At 39.9% G+C, this 22,309-nt stretch overlaps 2 pseudogenes; both read left to right on the top strand.

Moving 5' to 3' along the window:
- Positions 1-812: 812 nt before the first annotated feature.
- LOC117694539 (ubiquitin carboxyl-terminal hydrolase 21 pseudogene) lies at positions 813-2,663 on the top strand (annotated as a pseudogene).
- Positions 2,664-5,501: 2,838 nt separating this feature from the next.
- Positions 5,502-6,203, top strand: LOC117694940 (melanoma-associated antigen B3-like; annotated as a pseudogene).
- The last annotated feature ends 16,106 nt before the right edge of the window (positions 6,204-22,309 follow it).

Genomic DNA, 22,309 nt, shown 5'->3' with positions numbered 1-22,309 from the left:
GTAAGAATAGAGAAAAACTCTCTAATTTTTTTAGTTCAGTATGACTACTTCAAGGTTTTCTCCATTTAGCATGGTGACAGCTTTAAGTCTCTGACATACAGCTTTTAATATGTTGAGATATGCACTTTGTAGCCTTACATTCTCCATGATTTTTTCATAAAGATACATTGGATTTTTGTATATACTGAGATAATAATGCTATTTTTGTCTCTTAAACAGTCTATTTGTGTAGTTTATTACATCTATTGACTTGCATATGTTGACCCATCTCTGAATTTCAGAAATAGAAGCACCTTGGTCATATGGCACAATCTTTTTTGTTGTATGTCTTTCTATTAGCTTATAATTTTCTTTTTTCTTGTTCTTTTCTTTTCTTTCTTTCTTTCTTTCTTTCTTTCTTTTTTTTTTTTTTTTTTTTGTTATTGTGTCTTCACATGGTTTGTGTCCTAGACTGGATACTGGTTTCATAAAAGTTTAATAGTGTTCCTTCTGTTTTTATTTTTAAATACTTTAAGTACTGGCTATAGATCTTCTTTGAATGGGTAATAGAATTCTTCTGTGAATATATCTGGTCCTGGACCATTTGTCGTCTTTAGTAACAAAGCTTTTTATTACTAGTTCAATAACCCCATTTGTTATGGGTCTGTTTAAGTTGTTGACTTCTTTTTGGTTTATTTGGTGATAGGATGAATTTAGAAAAATAATTCACTTCTTTCAAGTTTTCCAGCTTACAAGTGGGCCGGGCGGCACCAACAAAGATGGCGGCGGCCCTTGCGGCGGGAGCAAGCTGGGCAATAGCTGCAACTAAAACTGCAGCCCGGCCTGCGGGGAGGCTGTTCTGGGGTAGGAGGGGGTGGCCTTGAGCTGGAGCTGGACCCCGGCTGGCCTCCTCCGCCGCCTCATGGGGGACAGGTCCAGCCTGCGGGGTGCCCACAATGCCCCAGGCTTCTGAGCACCGCCTGGGCCATACTCGAGAGCCACCTGTCAATGTACAGCCCCGAGTGGGAGCCAAGATACCATTTCCTCCCCTGGCCGCAGCAAGGAGTGCCGAAACCCAGTTCCTGGGCCAAACTCTATGTTATGACCTTTGCCTCCCAGGCCAGGTCCCCCAGACGAAAGGCTCAAGAAACTGGAGCTGAGTAGGGGTCGGACCTCAGGCTCTCATCCTAGAGGTCCCCTTCGAGCAGATCATGGGGTTCCCTTGCCTGGCTCACCGCCCCCAACTGTGGCTCTGCCTCTCCCATCCCGGACCAACTTAGCCCGTTCCAAGTCTGTGAGCAGTGGGGACTTGTGACCATTGGGGATTGCCTTGGGAGGGCACTGTGGCGCTGGTGTGCTAGGGTCTGCACTGAGCCACTTGGCACTCTGGCCTGAGCCACCCACTTTGAGACGTAGTACTTCTCTCCGGCGTCTTGGGGGCTTCCCTGGCCCCCCTACCCTGCTCAGCATACGGACAGAGCCCCCTACTTCCCATGGCTCCTTCCATACGATAGCTGCCCGGCCTTCTGAGCCCTTCTACTCTGATGACAAGATGGCTCACCACACACTGCTTCTGGGCTCTGGTCATGTTGGCCTCTGAAATCTAGGAAATACATGCTTCCTGAACGCCTTTCTACAGTGTCTGAGCAGCACAAGGCCTCTTCGAGACTTTTGTCTGCGAAGGGACTTCCGGCAAGAGGTGCCTAGAGGAGGCAGAGCCCAGGAACTCACAGAAGCCTTTGCAGATGTGATTGGTGCCTTCTGGCACCCTGACTCCTGTGAAGCTGTGAATCCTACATGATTCCGGGCTGTCTTCCAGAAATACATCCCTTCCTTCTCTGGATACAGCCAGCAGGATGCCCAAGGGTTCCTGAAGCTCCTCATAGAGCAGTTGCACCTTGAAATCAACCGACGAGGCCACCGGGCACCACCAATCCTGGCCAGTGGTCCAGTTCCTTCTCCACCTTGCCGAGGAGGGGCTTTGCATGAAGAACCAGAATTGAGTGATGACGACCTAGCCAACTTAATGTGGAAGCGCTACCTGGAGCGAGAAGACAGCAAGATTGTGGATCTGTTTGTGGGCCAGTTGAAAAGCTGCCTCAAGTGCCAGGCCTGTGGGTATCGCTCCACGACCTTCGAGGTTTTTTGTGACCTGTCCCTGCCCATCTCCAAGAAAGGATTTGCTGGGGGCAAAGTGTCTTTGCGGGATTGCTTTAGCCTTTTCACCAAGGAGGAAGAGCTAGAGTCGGAGAATGCCCCAGTGTGTGACCGATGTCGGCAGAAAACTCGAAGTACCAAAAAGTTGACAGTACAAAGATTCCCCCGAATCCTCCTGCTCCATCTGAACCGATTATCCACCTCCCGAGGCTCCATCAAGAAAAGTTCAGTAGGTGTAGACTTCCCACTGCAGCGACTAAGCCTAGGGGACTTTGCCAGCGACAAAGCGGGAAGCCCTGTCTACCAGCTGTATGCCCTTTGCAACCACCCGGGTAGTGTCCACTATAGCCACTACACAGCCCTGTGCCGGTGCTAGACTGGTTGGCATGTCTACAATGACTCCCACGTCTCCCCTGTCAGTGAAAATCAGGTGGCATCCAGTGAGGGCTACGTGCTGTTCTACCAATTGATGCGGGAACCACTTCGATGCCTGTGACACCATCTTGAAGTCCTGGCACCTGTGAAAACCTTCTCAACACCCTTAACCCCCCAGGCTCCCCACTTACCTCACAGACATCTATTTTTGTATCTAGTTAATTGGGGGGGGGGAGGAGGCTTAGTTGTATCTCCCATTATTTTTTTTATTAAGAAGTACCCTTCCGCCTTGTTTTCCTGTCCCATGTACAGAAACCACCAGGCCCTTGACCATGTACAGCCCCCAGAACCTCTGCAATCTCACTGTTTTTGTGAATAAATTTATTAAGAAAAAAAAAAGGAATACAAGTTTTAAAAATATTCTGTATAGAATTCTGAATGGCCTTAGTGTCTGTTTTAATGTTTCCCTGTTTTTTCTTATTTCTGTTAATTTGGGTCCTCACTTTTTTCCCCTGGTTAATTGGGCTCAGGATCTGTTAGTTTTACTAAAAGATTATTTATTTTATGTATATGAGTACACTGTAGCTGTCTTCAGACACAGCAGAATTGGGCATCAGACCCCATTGCAGATTGTTGTGAGCCACCATGTGGTTGCTAGGAATTGAACAGAGGACCTCTGGAAGGGTAGTCAGTGCTCTTAAGCACTGAACTATCTCTCCAGTCCCTAAAGTTTTCTTTTAAATTTGTTGGGGGTTTTTTGTTCATTTTTTTTTAGTTCTTTTTTTGTTTTTTGCTTCTATTTTATTGATTTCTGCTTTGATTTTTCTTATTATTTTCTATCAATTAGCTTTGGATTTGGTTTGTTCTTGTTTATCCGGTTTTGAGGGTTGCATCATTAATCCCTTTATTTGTTCTCTTTCTAATGAAGGCACTTAAAACTATAAATTTCCTTCATAGGACTGCTTTTGTGTATTTCAGAAGTTTTTCTGTGTCTTAGGTTTTTTTCCATTTTTTTCCTTTACTAAAAATAAATTTTCTCATACATTATATCCTGCTTATAGTTGCCCCTGTGTCTACTACTCACAGCTCCTCCCCTTTATTATGGATCCATTCCTTTTTGGTTTCACATTAGAAAAGAATATGCTTTTAAACTTATTCTAGGGAGATCAGGAGTCCAGTAAGTTTCCAGAAAAGTGTATATGTAGACTTTCTTACAGCCACAGTGGGATTTTCTTCCTGTTACCACGACCCTCTTTTGAACCTACATTTTTCTTGGTTTTTTGCTTTCTTTTTTAAAAAAATAATCATTGTATTTGTTTACTTTTCAAATGATATTCCCCTTCCTCATTACCCCTCCACAAATTCACCTTCCCATTCCCCATCTCCTTTTCCTCTATGAGGCTGTTCTCCCAGCCACCCACATACTTCTATCTCACCACTCTAGCATCCCTCTATGTGGTGAGTGGAACACAAGATGGTGCCTGACTGGGTGCCAGACACCCCTGGTGTTGGCTTACCATTTCAGGAAGCCTGGGTGGCATGTAGGCTAGGCTTTACTGCTCATGCATTATGCTTGTTCATTGTTACATAAGATCGGGCCATGTGACATATGTGCTCAGCACCAATCGAGAATGACTGCGTGGCAGGTTCTGATTGGAGAGGACACAGAGATTTAAGGGTTGGGAGCTAGAGCTCCGGGGGGGGGGGAGAGTGGGGGGGTGGCTTTTTGCGGTAATTCAAGGTTCCTGAATAAACTGTGTTGGGAAGGAGATCCGTGTCCCATGTCTTCTGTCTGCTGGTCGGTTCAGGAGGCAACACCTCTACTTTGGGGTATTGAGCCTCTACAGAAACAAGGGCCTCCCCTCCCACTGATGCCAGACAAGGCCATAATTATGTTAACATCTAAGGTCCAAACAGCAATCATTTGATTTGGTTTAAAAGTGTACAGTCTATATTTATGACAGATATCACCAGGTATAAATTAATTGCCAGGTTAGGGTGACAGGGGATCACAAGTCAGTACAGAAATACAAAATTGGCCATCCTTTTCTTCCTCTGCCATGCTTATGCACAGACACACAGTATGCTGTGTTAAGTAGCACCATTGGGGTTTATAATGTAATATTTGATCATTACTTCTAAATTAATTATATTGAGATTATTGTAATATTTTTAAGTGAGCATGTAACACAGGTTTCATGATGATGTTTTTATAAGTAATTATTTTACTATTATTCTCTCCTTATAATTTATCCCATAACTCTATATCCTATCATTCATCCAATTTCTTCTCCTCAATAACTACACTTTTGAGGAAAAGAGTATCACAAGCCAATTTTTAATTTTATTTTGTGACATGGTATCATTGATTTGCCTACATTGCACTAAAACTCTCTCTGCAGCCCAGGAAGTGTCTGCAATTGTGATCATCCTGCCTCAGCCTCTCAAGTATATGGTATTGCAGCTCTTTATAACTACATCTTGTTCACATGATGAAAACTAAAAGAAGTGAGATATTTGACATATAGTTGCATCACTTAGCAGACCCCTCCCCAAAAGAAGAGTGCATAGGAATCAGGTAAAATTGTTGATTAGAGAAATCCATTTGTCATGAATCCTGTTATATAAAGAGCTCCAGGCAACTCTCAGTTGTGGCTTGCCCCAGCCAATATTAATCATTGTGTGAGAATCTCTTTAACTTTTTCCTAGGGGTCCTCAAGATCAGAAGGGTAGGCATCATGCATATGGGAAAGGCAATCACCAGTATCAAAGAGATGCTCAGGCTTGTGGGGATGCTTATAAAACAGAAGAATCAGCCTCCCCCTTCCCATAGCTGGAATGAAGCTGGATACTATAGAGTCCCCAAACAGCTAAAGAAAGGTCCACCATCCACAAATACTGGAGCCACTTCTTGATTTGGATCCATAATTGTGTCAGTAATGAAAATTAATAGAAGGGAAGCTTTTATTTGATCTCAATTTATCACTTATCTCTACCAGCAATTTCTATCCCAAATGGTGACTAGAATTTTGCAGTATGTAACCCACAACTACAATTTGAAGCAGCTCACTACCAAGGAAGAAATGTTGAAGGTTATCACCAAGAAGTATGAAGATGACTTTCCTGAGGTCCTCAGGAAAGCCTCTGAGAAGCTCGAGGATGCCTTTGCACTGGAAGTGAGGGAAGTCAACTCCAGTTAGCCCTCATACAACCTCATCAGCAAGCTGAAGCTCCCCAACAATGGGAGGATCCGTGCTGGCAAAGGCTTACCCAAGACCGGTTTTCTGATGAGTGTCCTGGGTATCATCTTCATTCAGGGCAACTGTGCCAGTGAAGAAGAGATATGGAAAATCCTGAAGAAGAAGAAAATCTATCCAGGGAAGAAGCACCGCATCTTTGGTGAGCCCCGGAAGCTCATGACCCAGTATTTGGTGAAGCTGAAGTACCTGGAGTACCGACAGGTGGCCAACAGTGATCCTCCATGCCATGAGTTCCTGTGGGGTCCCCAAGCCCATGCTGAAATGAGCAAGATGAAAGTCCTGCAGTTTTGGGCTAGAATCAACCAAACCACCCCTAAGTCCCTTATCAAGATTTATGAAGAAGCTTTGAAGGACAAGCAAGTGAATGCTCAAATGAGATATGAAAACAATCCTTCTGCTATTGCTAAAGCTAGAGCTGATATCAATATCTGAAAATATCTGGTTACTCAGAGGGAAAAAATAGCTTCACAATAGGGGTGTTTTTGAAAATACAGAACAACCCATACTAAGTGGAATGATCTATAATGGAGAGAAAATTAAAATATGATTAAACCTTGCATCTTATATTTGTTTTCAGCCTGTTGTTTGGTTATAAAATACTTTTGTGAAGGGAAAGCAAATAAAAATAATTACAAATGAATTAATTTGTATGGAGAAATGTCTTAAGATTATGGTCACGGAAAGTTTAAAAGAAAATCTAAAATGGAAATGTCACAAACAAAGGAGCTGGTATTCTGCCTAGTTATAGTTCCCCCTAACATTGCAGTGCTCTTTCCTTGTGATATTCCCCATGTGTACTGCTTTTACCTCTGGTGTCATGGTTGGTGGCCAGCTCTTCACCTTCTACTGATCCCTGGTGCTCATTCTCTTTACTATAAAATCTTCCTTGTTTAGCTTTCCCTGTTGACATCTTTTTTTTTCTCAAATATTCATACTAATGAAATTAAATTGGGAAGCATTGTGACCCAAAACTGGGTAAGATGATATTGGTATGATATTGGGGTAGATATTTCTTTTGTGATGTATATATGGTTATTAAGGATTTTTATGAATATTGTAAGCAAGAAGAAGAGTGGAAAATAATTATGTCAGCATGATGCCGGAGATCTTTTATGTCTTATCGCAGTGTTACGTAAATGTAAATTCTCAAAGGCAAGTCAATGTCCATCATTGAGACCACAGCTTTTCCCCCTTTTTGAGTTGTGCCAATGAGTCAAATCACTGACTCATTTTTTTCTCTGATGCCAGGGGGACAAACTTTTATTTCAGCCTTTGTTGGTTTAAGTAGTTGAAATTTTTATCTCCCTTAATAAGTATTGCTGCTCTCATGCTGGCAGACCAGGCTATGCTCATGCCTTTTAGTAGTGGTACTAATAGAACAAAAGTGTTAATTATGTCAATTATACTTTGTCTAAGTGGGGACAGAAATCTCTTCTTCCTCTTCTATGTTGTTGTAATACCATTTCCATAAGGGCTATTATTGTTCTGAACAAGTGGCTCTACCCAAAACATACCCTCTGTTTCCCTGTATTATCCCCTATATTATTAATATAATTTTTATCTTAATTTGAATGAGGTTGATGTTTTCAGTTTTTCAGAGTGTCTCTCAAGCCTCTGTAACCAAGTATAATTATCCTTATCAGTTACCCAGAGAGCTAATGATTCATAGCCCTTTATAACAGAAAAATGCATGTTATGTCCCCTACAACTGGGGTCTCCACTGAGGGGACAAGCATATATCTAAAGGGTGGCACAATTATTTTCCATATTCTGGATCCTGTATCCAAAGACCTAGAGAATGAGGAAACCTATGTGTTTGCAGTCTTTGGATACCTACTCCAGTTTGGCCCAAGTAATTTACATAAGTCAAAGGTAAGGATTGGGGAACCATATGCAAAGATATTAATACTTCGTTTCCTATCTGTAGTTATAATCAAAGTTCATATGTGTTGTAATGGAGCATGTGCCTCAGCAGCTCAAGGCAACACAAAAAAGAAAACTAGTCCTTAGAGTCTTTTGTCAGTCTTATTTTTAATGGGTCCTGTGGGTGTTGTCTGATGACCCAATGGTGGTCTGTGTTCTGATATTTCCAGGAGTTGAACTTCAGGTGAGAGTGATGAATCTAGGATTAGATCCCTGTTTTCATGGCCATTGGAGTGGTCGGGATCATGAAGTACATTCATCTTCAGAGTATGCCCAGGGTGGTTCCCTTTTGACCTAGAATTTCAGCCTGTAAATTAGGACAATGAATGTCATATCTCTTTTGTGTATCTGCTTTCTGCTGACATCAGGAAGTTGTCCAAAGGGCCCATGAAAGCTGAGGTATTAGTCAAAGGCTGTGCAATGGGACATTTATCAGAAGCATCTACTTAGCTGATCCAGATGAAAGACAGGGAGCAATCACATCAACTGGACTTATTAACATCAGCTTTCAGCAAGTCCAGGGTTCAGCAGCTCCACAGATGTTCGCTGGATGGAGTCTGTCAGCCAGGTGAAAATCTGCTGAGACACATATAGACTAGGGACAGAAATTAAAATTGTCTAGCAATTGTTGAAGGCAAGGAATCCCAAGACCAAGGGAAAATCCAATTTTCATGAACAGGAAGGTATACTATACTATCTGGAGTCGATAGGACTCTTGATTCTCTGAATGTCATGTGAACTTTGTATTTACCATTGTATTGAAATCCATACTTTAGGAAAGAAATAGTTAACAGGTGTCTGTTAGACAACAGTAGCCTCGTGCCCTTGAGACATAGTAAAAGCTGTAGGTTTTGGATAAAAGGTACAGAACATTCTTTCTTCAATCTAGAGGGCTAGATATACAAATTAAACAGAGATGTTTTTAGCATGATGGGAAGCATCCTCAAGTTTATATTCAGAAGACAACCAAATGGAAATTAACGACGAGCTTGTGACTGAATTATAAACTGCTAGTGTTCCATTAGCTTATCAGAACTCCATTGCTCAATGTTAAAATTTTCAACATAGAAATAACAATAACATGCAGGGGAATATGAAATATTTTCCATATTTTATATCCTTTTTTCTATTTTTATTATTTTGTTTATTTACATTCCCATCTATGCCTCCCCTTCTCAGTCCTCCCTCCCACTGTTCCTCATCTCATTCCTCCTCCCCCTTGCCTTCAAGGGGATGATCTCCTACTACCAGGCCTCCCCATTCCCTGGGGCCTCAAATCTCTTAAGGATTAAGCATATCTTCTTCCACTAAGGATTGACCAGGTAGACCTCTGCTATATTTGTGCCAGGGGCCTTGGACTGGCCCATGTGTGCTTCTGATTGGTAACTCAGTCTCTGTGAGCTCCCTGGGCTCTCTGTTAGTTGAGATTGCTGGTCTTCTTATGGGGTTACTCTCACCTTCAGTTTCTTCCAGCCTTTCCCTAATTCAAGCACAGGTGTCCCCAACTTCAGTTCAATGGTTGGGTGTAAGTATTTGCTTCTGACTCAGTTAGCTACTGGTAGGGCCTTTCAGGGGATAGCCATGCTAGGCTCCTGTCTGTATGCACATCAGAGCATAATAATGTCAGGCCTTGGTGACCTCTCCCATGACATGAATCCCAAGTTGAGGTGGTCATTAGACTGCCTTCCCTTCAGTCTCTTCTCCATTTTTTGTCCTTGCAGTTATTTTTGTTTCTGAAGTTGTTTTAAACAGGAAGAGTTCTGGGGCAGAAATTTTGACTTTGGGTTAGTAATACTTTCCCTCAGCTTGAGGCACAATCTGTCTCATGGAGATGGGATCTTTGAGTTCATTATCCCCAGTGTTGGGCATTTTGGCTAAGGCCACCCCACTGAGTCCTTATAATCTCTTTTTCCTGCATCTCTGGTACTTTCTAGAGGGTCCACCCACTTCCCACCCCACTAATGCTGCTTATCTCTATTCATTCTCTTGGCCCTCTGGGCTTCTCTCCTGTCTGCCCCCTCATACCTGATCCTGTTCTCCCTTCCCCCCTGCTCTCCCTTCCTCTGCCTCCCATGACGATTTCCTTTCCTCTTCTAAGTGGAATTGAAACATGCTTACTTGAGCCTTTCTGCTTGTTACACTTTTTATAGTCTGTAGGTTGTATTGTAGCTATTCTGTATTTTTTGGCTAATATCCACTAATCAATGAGTACATACCATACATGTGCTTTTGGGTGTGAGTTACCTCACTCAGGATGATATTTTCTAGTTCCATCCATTTCCCTGCAAAATTCATGATGTCCTTGTTTTTACAGCTGAATAGTATTACATTGTGTAAATAAACCACATTTTCTGCATACATTCTTTGGTTGAGGGACATCTGGGTTATTTACAGCTTCTGGTTATTACAAATAACTCTGCTATGAACATGATAGAACACATGTCCTTGTGGTATAGTGGGACATCTTTTGGGTATATGCTCAAGAGTGATGTAGCTGAGTCTTCAGGTAGAAATAGTTCCAATTTTCTGAGGAACCGTCAGATTGATTTCCAATGTTGTTATACCAGCTTGCAATGCCACCAGCAATGCAGGAGTGTTCCTCTTTCTCCACATCCTTGACAGGATGTGTTGTCACTTAAGTTTTTATCTTAGCCATTCTTGTTCGTGTAAGGTAGAATCCCAGGTTCTTTTTGATTTCCATTTCTCTGATGACTAAGGACTTTGAACATTTCTTTAAGTGTTTCTCAGTCATTCAATATTCTTCTGTTGTGTATTCTCTGTTTAGCTCTGTACCACATTTTTAATTGGTTTATTTGATGTCTTGGAGGTTAAATTCTTGAGCTTTTTATATATTTTGGATATTAGCCTTCTGTCAGATTAGTAGTAGGTTGCTGATTTGTTGTTGTTTGTGGTGTTTTTCGCCTTACAAAAGCCCTTTTCAGCTTCATGAAGTCCTATTTATTAATTGTTTAATTTATTAATCCTGAGCCATTGGTGTTCTGTTCAGGAAACTTGCCCTTGTGCTAAAGAGTTTGAGGCTCTTTCCCAGTTTCTCTTCTATTAGATTCAGTGTATCTGGTTTCATGTTTAGGTATTGATCTACCTGGACTTGAGCTTTGTACAGGGTGATCAATGTGAATCTATTTTCATTTTTCTACATACCAGTTATACCAGTACCATTTATTGAAAATTTAGTGTTTTTTTCCACTGAATGGTTCTGGCTTCTTTGTCAAAGATCAAGTGACCAGAGATGTGTGGGTTTACTTCTGGGTCTTCAGTTCTATTCTGTCGATCATCCTGTCTGTCTCTGTACCAATAGCATGCTGGTTTTATCACTATTGCTTTGTAGTACAGCTTTAAGTCAGGGATGGTGATTTCCCCAGAAGTTCTTTTACTGTTGAGAATTGTTTTGGCTATCCTGGGTTTTATGTTTTTTTCATATGATGTCGAGATTGCTTTTTCCATGTCTGTGAAGAATTATGTTGGAATTTTGATGGGGATTGCATTGAATCTGTAGATTGTTTTTGGTAATATGGCCATTTTTATTAATCCTGCCAATCCATGATCATGGGAGATCTTTCCAACTTCTGAGGTCTTCTTTGATTCCTTTTCCAGTGATTTGAAGTTCTTGTCATACAGATATTTCACTTGCTTTGGTAGATTCACACCAAGGTATTTTATATTATTTGTGACTATTGTGAAGGGTGTTGTTTCCCCAATTTCTTTCTCAGCCTGTTTATCATTTGTATAAAGGAAGGATACTGATTTGTTTGAGTTAGTTTATATCCTGCCACTTTGCTGAAGTTGTTTATTGCTTTAGGAGTTCTCTGGTGGAATTTTGGGGGTTGAGTATGTATATAATATAATATCATCTACAAATAGTGATACATTGACTCTTTTCTTTCCAATTTATATCCCCTTGATCTCCTGTTTTCTAATTGCTCTGGCTAGAACTTCAAGTACTATATTGAATAGATAGTAGGCAACTTGCCTGGTCCTGGATTTTAATGGGATTGATTCTAGTTTCTCTTCATTTAATTTGATGTTGGCTGTTGGTTTGCTGTATATTGCTTTTATTATGTTTAGGTATGTGCCACGTATTCATGATCTCTCCAAGAATTTTAAAATGAAGGGGTGTTGTATTTTGTAAAAGGCAAATATCTAATGATATGATCATGAGGGTTTTTTCCTTGAGTTTGTTTATACAGTGTAGTATGTTGATGGATTTATGTATATTGAACCATCTCTGCATCACTGGAATGAAGCCTACTTGATAATGTTGAATAATGTTTTTGATGTGCTCTTGGCTTTGGTTTACAAGAATCTCATTGGGTATTGTTGCATCAATATCTCCTTTATTTTTGAATGTATTTATTTACACTCCAGATTTTATTCCCCTCCTGGTCTACCCTCTGACTGTTCCACATCCCACACCTCCTTCCCTCTCTCCTCCCTATCTCCAAGATGATGCTCCCACCCACCTCCACCCCACCAGACTTCCCCATTCCCTTGGGCTTCCTGTCTCTGACTGAACCCAGATCTGAAAGTCCTCTGTTGTATATATGTTGGGGGCCTCAGATCACCTGGTGTATGCTGCCTGGTTAGTGTTCCAGTGTCTGAGAGATCTCAGGGGGTCCTGGTTAACTGAGACTGCTGGTCATCCTACAGTGTGGCACTCCTCCTCACCTTCTTCCAGCTTTTCCCTAATTCAGCCATAGGGATCAGCAGTGTCTGTCCATTGATTGGGTCTAAATATGTGCATGTGATTCAACTGCTTGTTGGGCAGTCATGGTATGCCCCTTTTTGTAAGCACACCATAGCCTCAGTAATAGTGTCAGGCCTTGGGGCCTCCCTCTGAGTTGGGTCTTAATTTGGGCCTATCACTGGACCTCCTTTTCCTCAGGCTCTTTTCCATTTTTGTTCCTGCAGTTCTTTCAGACAGGAACAATTCTGGGTAAGAATTTTAACTGTGGAAAGACAACCACATTTTTTTTTTAAATCCCTGAAATGAGGTAAAACTAAATCAAAGGGTGAATAGGCAGGAGATGAAGTTTTAATTATTTTCTCCTTTGAACATGAAACACAACAATCAAGCAACAAAATGAAACTATAGACATAAACTTACAGACGTGGACAGACAGGTATGCCAAGGACAAACGATAGAGTTTGGGGAATACCAAAGAGGGAAGAGAACGAAAAGTCTCACCAAAGGAAGCCAGATATACCACCAAAGGGACCCAGAACCAGAACAAGCATTCCCCCAGGAGGAACCAGAGAGGAAGGAGGATATCTCCCCACTTCCTTTTGACCCTAGAAAATTTTGCTGCACCCATCTTTCATTCTTTAGGTCTCCAAAAGTCTAGACTAAACCAGAAACAATAACCAAACAAGAAAAAGAACTGTGCAGGTACAAGAAACTTAACTCCTCACAGAAGGAGTCTGCTTGGTGATGTTTATTGGCAACAAGTAAGGGGAATTTGAAGGTAAGGGGAATTCCCATTCAATGTACCAAATGTTGGAGTGCAGGAAATCATGACTCTAACCATGTGTATACCATCTCAGTTAAGCAGGAATAGTTTATTGAACACACACTATAATACTGGACGTCGAGGACTGCAAAAAAGGACTGCAGGAGCATAACTGCAGCAATAGTCTACTCTTAAAGTAGAATTCTATAGGATAAAACAGTTTCAAAAGCTTAAAGGCAAGGAGGAGAGCAGTTGGATTACAAAACAAAGTATTATCAGCTGACCTTTAAGCGGCTTGGTCCTGAGTAAAGTAAGGAGGTTGGTGGATGGGTGGTGACCAGGGAAATTTCAGAACATTAAGATAACAGCATGAGTATTATAATCATATAATTTGACTTCTTAGTAGCACTCTTCAGTGTCAACCACAAATACCACAGTGAACTCATATAAAGTAAACTTAAAAGAGATAAATTCGAGATTAAGGAAAATTTGAGAAATTAATTTTTGATCCCTTTCTAAGAGGCTCAAATATCTTGTCTAGTTTAGAGATGGGAGCAATATGTAACCTACTTGCCCTGATACAAACAAAAACAAAAACAAAGAAGAAAACAAACAAAACAAAAATAACAGCAAAAAACAGAAACAAGAGTAACTTCTAACTTCATTGCATTGCCCATAATGGAGACTCAGAGATCACAGGGAGCATGCATTGAAACACTTGGAAGTTTACCTTGGAGCTCTAGGTAAAATAGATTAGGGCAGTGGTTCTCAACATTCCTAATGCTATGACCCTTCCATATATTTTGGTGATCCCCAGCCACAAAATTATTTTTGTTGCTACTTTAAAACTGCAATTTTGCTATTGTTATGAATCATAGTATAAATATTTGTGTTTTCTAGTGGTCTTAGCTCACCCATCTAAAAGGGTCATTTGACCCATAAAGAGGTTTTGACACACAATAAGAACTACTAGAGTAGAGGATGATTCTATGTGAGACTGGCAATGAGGACACTCAGAGATACCACTTTCTTAGAGGTGATAGAATGAGCATCAAGAACTAAGACAGAGGAGACAGTATCTCTAACAACCGTGGAGAAACAAAAAGCAGGCCAGGGAAAAGGAGGAAGTAGTCTATAAATAGTAACTAGATTCCCACAAGGAATGGGAAAACAATGCCCCATAAACATGTCAAACTTTTCAAAAGTACAAGCATCCCTAGTGACAACAAACTGGTGGTTCTAGCCACATAAGAATCCCTTGAAATATTTGGGCTTAAATTAATCACCTAGAATTGATGTGACAGTCACTCCTTCATGGAAACCTTGAGTGTGAGAATCCCATTCCTTCATTCCTCAAATCTGGGAGAGTGAAAGCAATGGACTTCTTGATAAATGTCTAATATTTAAACTGAAACCATTCCTTGGGCCCTAGTACATAAAATAATCACACATTGGGGCTTAGGTACAACCTACATTGTCTGTATGAGAGACTAATTCAAAAGACAGTAAACTGATGAGGTAAACATCAGAAAATTTCAGCTGTGCAGGTCAGTTTGGTGACCAATTTAAGAGGAAAGACTGCCATGTAGAGACAAAAGGAAAAAAAGTGAACATAATCCCTCAACAGATATATTATTTTGCATGTTAAAGAACAGGCTCTCTCCCTCAGGAATGGGAATATCTTTAAAGAGAGAACTCTAGCAAGAGTCTTTTATTGAGGTGGGTAGGTGAGCTTCAGAATTAATTCAAAATTAGTGCAGCTTCAGGATGCTACAGGCATTTTTGCAGTCTCTTTATCCTAGAGTGTTTGCCCAGATAAAGATGTATAGTTTTGGGAACCTGCCTTGTCCTGACTATCAGGATGTGTATGATAGTGGGTGACTGATTTAGGTAATGCCACTAAGGGATAGGGGCTAGCTTTTCAACATAGGCATGGGGAATTTCAGAAAGCTGTAGGGAAGTGAAAAGTCTCTTGGTCATATCTGGCAGAATTTGTTCAAGGTTTGCTCCAGTGAATCTCAATTCTTAAGATATAAGGAATGAATTAGAGAGTATAGGGGATCCAGGAATAGGTATGTAGTTTCCCAGTAAACACAGGCAGAGGTCTAGAGTTGACAGAATTCTGAAAACACAGTCTAAATGGATGGTAGGTAATGATTGATATCTTCCTTTCATTAAGAAATCTGTGATACTCTAGGTGGTAAAGGCTTGTATCATCTTTTGAAGAAACTTAGTGAGACAGTATGGTTTTTTATTTATTGAAAATATATCTTTTTCTTTTTATAATATATCTTGATTGTGGTTTCCCCTCCCTCTGCTCCTCCAAGTTCCTGTCCACCTATTCTCTTCCTATTCAGATTTACTCTTTTTCTGTCTTTTATTAGAAAAAAAGACAGGTTTCTTTTGGATATCTAAAATAAAATGTAATAAAACAGAAACTAACACATTGGAATTAGACAGAACAAACAAATGGAATAAAAAGATCTTAAGAGAAGGCACAAGAGACAGAGACCTACTTGTTTGCATACTCAGAAGTTCTGTAAGAACACTAAGCTGGAAATCATACTATACATGGAACTGACCTGGTGTAGATCCTTGAAGGCACTGTGGATGCTGGTAGGTGGCATTTTAAATAGGACCAAGAGGCTCACACACATTGAGAAAAAAATATATGAGGTCTTAGGGAACCCACCTGTAAGCCCAAATGTCCTTCCTTGGTAGGACTAAGAAAGAGGTGCATTTTTTGATTCATTCTGATGGGGCCTCTACACAGCATAATGATAATTAAGGCAAATGTCAGTTTTGTGGCTTCCATGCAACCCACACCATTTGAAAAAAGAGGTGCTAGAGACTGAGGAGAGGAGTGGGGGTCCAGGAATTCAGGGAATAAATCACGAACCAAAGAGTACACATGGAGGGACCCATGGCTCCAGTCACATGTGTAGCAGAGGATGGCCTTATTTAGTATCAATGGGAGGAGAGGCCCTAGGTCCTGTGAAGGCTCCATGCCCCAGTATAGGGAAATGCCAGGAGTGAGTGGGTGGGTGGTGAAGCACCCTCATAGAAGCAGGGGTGATGGGATAAGGAGTTTCTTGGTAGGGGGAATTACCAGGAAAGGGGTAACATTTGAAATGTAAATAAAGAAAATATCTAATTAAAATTCAAAAATAGAAAACATACCATGGAACAGGTCATCCTCCATTTTTAGTGAGGTTGGAATGACAGTGTATAGCAAGAGGAAGCTGAAGCAGGTACAAGGGTAAAGGGTCAAGATTTGAGTGCACATAATTGAGGGGGTGTCTAGCTAGAAGGTGTCTTGAGGTAGGAATGGTAGTGGATAACTCCTAGTGATATGACAAGAATAAGATACAAGAGAGCTAGAAGGAGCTTCTCTATCTAATTCCAGGTGTTTGGGAATCTGTGGATAGCAGGCCCAGTAGGAAGAGAAGGGCAACTCTATCCAGTTCGCAGATTACAGATGTTACAGAACATCCCTGAGGAGAAAGAGGAAGAAATACAGGCAGAGGGAGAAAAACTGGATTTGGTCTGGTGTGTACTTGATGGAAGTCTCCTGGAGCCAAAACAGGGCATCTATGAGGGAGTCTTAGTTGATGACAGGCCACACCATATAAAAGAAATTTATTTGGCCTGGAGCCCAAGTCATGATGGTCCTTTGCAGGCAGAGTCTCTTCAGAGCATCTAAGTCTTAGATTATAAGAGATATTTTGTAGTTGTGTCCTAAACATATGGAGCTCTGGTAGGATGAGAGTCATTGGGATGCTTGGTGGAACATTTTGTTAGGTTATGGAGGGAAATGTGGGTATTTTAAGGAAATTAGGTTCAGTAAGTAAAGCATTTAAAACAGAGAATATAAACATAAGTATGGGGGTATGATAAAGAGGAAAGAAGTAGGCAAGTGGAGAATACAGAATGGGAGTAAATTTAAAAACCCAAACATAAGGAGAGGCTTGTCTTTATTTGAAGTTTTGTTTTGGGACCCATCTCAACCTAGCTAAAATTTGTTGGTGTGGAAGCAGCATCATTCACAGAAAGCATAAATTCCATCCTTGGCAGTAGCAAGATTTAGTTTTGCAGTTCTATAGAAGCCAAATTATTGAGTTGGTCCTGTAGGATATCAAGCTGAGCTGAAAATTTTAAAGGCTTTCTGAGAGCAGGTTATTCAGAGAAGTTAAGTGAAGAAGAAAAGGCTTTGGTCCAGATGTTTTAGTTCTGAGTCCTGAAAACATCCTGAGAATGGCAAGAAGTAGTTGGATAGCCCCTTCAGAGATCATCTAAATTAATTTCAGGAGTTTGGGGCACCAATGTCTCAGCTGTTTTGATCTAACAAAAGGGTTGTTCAGTTACAGTGCCTCACAGGAGGATCTATCCAAGGCACCACAATAAAACTTAACAGGTGGTAAAGATCCAGAATTTAAGTCAGGAGGTAATAACTATACAACCTTGTGGGGAACATTAACGAGACAAAATTAATGAAGATAATTTTTACACCAAGATTAACATAAGTTTTGTTTAGGAGGGTTAAATGTAATTATAGAATAGTCTGGGCCACATACCAGAGTTCCATAGAAAGACAAGTTAACTATATATTAGCTGTTAGTTAGATCAGACTCCAATATAAGGGGAAAAGCTTTGTAAAAGACAGGAGTAGAAAGTAGTTAGTTAAAATCAGCATCTAATTGACAATTTAAAAGAGACATAGTATCATATTGAGTAATTTTTATTGGATGGTTTAGCAAATAGAAGATTGTTTTAATCAGGGAACATGGGAGGTTTGGGTATGGACCCTGGAATTAGGTTTTGCTAAGGGGAATATTTGAAAACCAGGATAAAAGGCTTGCCAAATTGAATTAACACACAGCTCCCACACCTGTTAGGTTGTAGGCTTAAGTACAAGGTTCCTCTATTCACAGAATCTTCATGTGTAAGTTTGGGAGATGTTGAACACTGAGTGATTCCCATTTGCCTCTCTGTTACTTTGACATTTAAAGTGTGATGCAGACCCTAAGGCTGTACTAACACTTGGCAAAAAGAGTCCATCCCCCTGTCATGTGAAACATGAGGAGTAATTTTTCTCTTCCTTATAGATGAATAGGTTTTCATGGTCTGCTCTACATATCCAGTGCTGGACAGACCTACACAGACAGAAACAGGAGTAGAATATTTCTGGTGAGTCTTATTCTCCATGCATTTTTTATTGTATTGAGGACTCCATTCAACCTTCTCTGGTGGGATTGGGTCTAATTCAAGAGAGTGGCAGTACTTGAGCTTGGGGATGTTCTGCTATGCAGGTGTATTATAAATTAACCCATATTATTCAAGTATTTAATTTTTTTATAACTGGATTTTAAATATACATGGCTTGGGATGTTACTTTACATAAAAAAGTTTTAAGTTTATTTTAAACTTGTTTTGAGTTAACGTGCTTTAAGTTTAAATTTTAGAACATGAACAGAGGACTATGTAATGGAAGGTATAAGTTTGTGTCTTTCTCCAAGCTTGTCTCTCTAAATGAATTACATTTTTACTTACCATGGCTATAAACATAGTTTTGAGTACATTAAAATATTTAATCATTTTTAAAGAGACTGAAAATTATATTTTATGTCTTACTTATCTTTAACTGTTTTCAATAAATTAGTAACTCTCATAAGACTAGAATTTTGTAATTGTATCCTTGTTAAGATTTTGATCCTTAAATATTACATCATTAAATGCTTTGTGTATCAAAAGAAAACCTATAAAACATAGATAAAAGTCTATGGAGAGAATGATGACTTTATTGTTTTGATCCTTTTATAGTATATTTTCACAAAGTATTATGTGACTCAGCTTCTCCAAATGGCTAAAGTTTAACAAAATTAGCAAAGGCATAAGTGATTAAACATACATCTTTAAGTCAGCTTTTGTTGACTTTTATAATCTTAGGAGTTTGTAATACTTTGGGGGAGTGTAAAATTATTGTTCTCCCCACATTTCCTCCCTCAACCTCATGTCCCCTCACCCTCCCTACCTGTTCTTTCCCATATCCCAATGAGCCTACAGTCCACCGATAAAATCAATTCTATTTCCTCCTCCCAGGGAGATAATGTATACCAACCTTAGTCCCTTACTCTATACCCTTACTCTATAACCTTTCTGGGTCTATGGACTTTAGGTTGCTTATAATTTATTTGATGGCTAATATCAACATAAAAGCTAGGTTTATCATTTATAATACCATGTTTATCATTCTTGGTCTAGGTTACTTCACTAAGGTTAATTTCTTTTAGTTCCAGCCATTTGCCTGCAAATTTCACAATGCCTTTTAAACAGCTAAGTAGTACTCCATCATGTAAATGTATCACATTTCCTTTATCCATTCTTCTATTGAGGGCTATCAAGGTTGTTTTTAGTTTCTGGCTATTATGAATAAAGCTGCTATGAACATAGTTGAAGAAGTATCTCTGTGGTATATTGGAATGTCCTTTGGACATATGCCTAAGCACGGTATAGCTGGATCTTGAAGTAGATCAGTTACTAATTTTCTGAGTGACTGCCATATTGATTTCCAACATTGCTGTGCAAGTTTTCACCACCACCGGCAATAAAGGAGTGTTTTGCTTATTCCACAGCTTTGCCAGTACAACTTGTCACTTGTGTTATTGATCTTACCCATTCTGACAGGTGTAATATGGGGTCTCAAAGAAGTTTTTATATGCATTTCCCTGATGGCTAAGGATGTCAAACATTTTAAGTGGTTCCTCATTCATTGGTAATTACTTTATTGAGAATTTTCTGTTTAGATCTATATCCCATTTTTAAAATTGTATTTGGTTTGTTTTATACACACACACACACACACACACACACACACACACACACACATATATTTTTTCCTTGAGGTTTTTTTTATGTATTTGAGATATCACTCCTCTATTGGATGTGGCATCAGTAAAAATATTTTTCCATTCTTTAGTCTACCATGTCAGACAAATCTGTTTTATCTTTACAAACTGCATTTCCCTGTATGTAGATGATATTGGGTGCCTGAATTAGGTAATGACAATGAGGGTAAATCAAGCTTTATTGGAATAGAAGGTTCTTTTGTCAGGTTCTGGCAGAATTTGTTCAAGGTTAATTCAGGCAGCCCATCCCTGAATGTAGTTGGAGTCAAATCTCATAGGTGAAAGTCCAAGGCTGGGGTTTTGTTGTTTTTCTAAGCCTCTTTTTTGCAGTCTAAAATAGTGGGAATTTTACTTCTCCAATTCACCAAGGCATGTGAAAATAAGTCTTGGTGATGACATTTGTTATGCTTATGAATGCAAAGACTTGACATTTCTGGTGGAAATACAACCCTTTCCAGAAAAGAATCAAAGTTAATTGGAACCTGCAGCAATTGCTGATACTCAAGGAAGTTATATATCTGGTGCTAATGCTGTTTGGTCACTCACGTTGACTTGACTCTCACTTGAGCACCACTTATTTGGCAAGAACCTTCAGGATTTACACTTTACTCCTTTTGTGTCACATCATCCTTTCTCCCTCCTAGCTCTGTCTAATACAATAGGACCTGCAAAGAGACTTCTCCAATTCAAGCGCCTAATGTAGGAAAATTTTGTAGTTTTCTATTTATTTATTTGTTTATATATAGAAAAGAAGGTGGTATGTATTTGTGTATGGAGCAAGTACTCTTGGTTTTGCTAGTGTATACACACTTGGAGGTCAGAAGAAGATATTAGCTATCCTATTTTAACACTCTCCATCTTCTTCCTGTAAAACATATTCTCTCAGTGAACCTGAATTTGGCTTTTGATGAGCAAATCACAGCAATCCTTCTCTTTCTTTCTCCACAGTGTTAACATTACAGGGATACATAGTTATATTCTGCTTCCATGTAAGTGCTGGAAACAAGCTAAGGCTTAAACTCTACTGAGCCATTGATGCTATCTTTATTTCTATCTCCTATGTTTATTTCTTTTTTGTTTTAACTTGATCATAATTTTATTCATTTTCCCCTATATTTTATGTGGTTGCTTTATATGTTGCTTGTTTGTTTGCTTCTTTCTTCTATTCACAATCCCAGTATTAGCCTGAACTGCTTGATCAAAAACATACATCAGTTCTTCAGGCTTTTTGCTTTTTAATTTTTAAATTTACCTTTATTTTTAACAGTTTCACATATATACAATATCTTGCAATCTTATTCACTTCTAATTATCCTATTTTAAACTCCTTCCATACCATTCTATTTCACAATACAGTTCTCTCTTATTTTGAAATCAATTGCTTTTTGTAGGCCTCTCAATTTTATTAGTGTTCCTTGCATTAGTGTAGGTAGATAATTATTTATTGGAGCATTGGCAACTCACAATCATGACACCACTGAAGAAAATGACACCTCTTCTCCTAGTAACCATTAACTAACTTTTAAAAGCTTCTCAGAGAGGAGTAGGACTGCATAAGCCTTTCTGGTCTGCATGATGGAATGCTGAAAGGCCATCTTTTGTGTAGGTCTTCTGCAGTTTTCACAGTTGCTCATACATTGATAGATGTGATGGCCTTATCATGTCTAAAAGATGATATTCCACACTACTCTTTTTTCTTAAGATATTTATTTATTCCATGTTTTTGCTTTTAATGGATATGTTCTTTATTTACATTTCAAATGTTATCCTCTTTCTGTTTCCCCTCTGCAAACTCCCATCTGGTCCCCCCTCACCCTGCTTCTATGAGGGTGGGCTCTCACCCACCCACTCCCACCTCACTGCCCAGGCAGTACCCTACAGTGGGGCATTAAGCCTTTACAGGACCAAGGGTCTCCCTTGATACTAGACAAGGCTACATATGCAGCCAGAGCCATGGGTTCCTCTATGTGCCCTCTTTGGTTGGTGGTTTATTTTCTGGGAGCTTTGCGTGTCTGGCTGGTTGACATTGTTCTTCCTGTGGGGTTGCAAACTCCTGCAGCTCCTTCAGTCCTTTTCTAATTCCTCGATTGGGGACCCAGTGCTCAGACTGATGGTTGGCTGCAAGCATCTGCATCTGTATTGGTCAGGCTCTGGCAGAGCCTCTCAGGAGACAGCCATAGCAGGATCCTGTCAGCAAGCATATCTTGGCATCCACAATAGTGTCTGCGTTTGGTGTCTGTAT

This window comes from Arvicanthis niloticus, chromosome X, assembly GCF_011762505.2.
Source record: "Arvicanthis niloticus isolate mArvNil1 chromosome X, mArvNil1.pat.X, whole genome shotgun sequence".
Lineage (NCBI taxonomy): Eukaryota > Metazoa > Chordata > Mammalia > Rodentia > Muridae > Arvicanthis > Arvicanthis niloticus.
The sequence above is the reverse complement of the archived record's forward strand: the minus strand, read 5'-3'. Positions and strand labels throughout refer to the sequence as shown.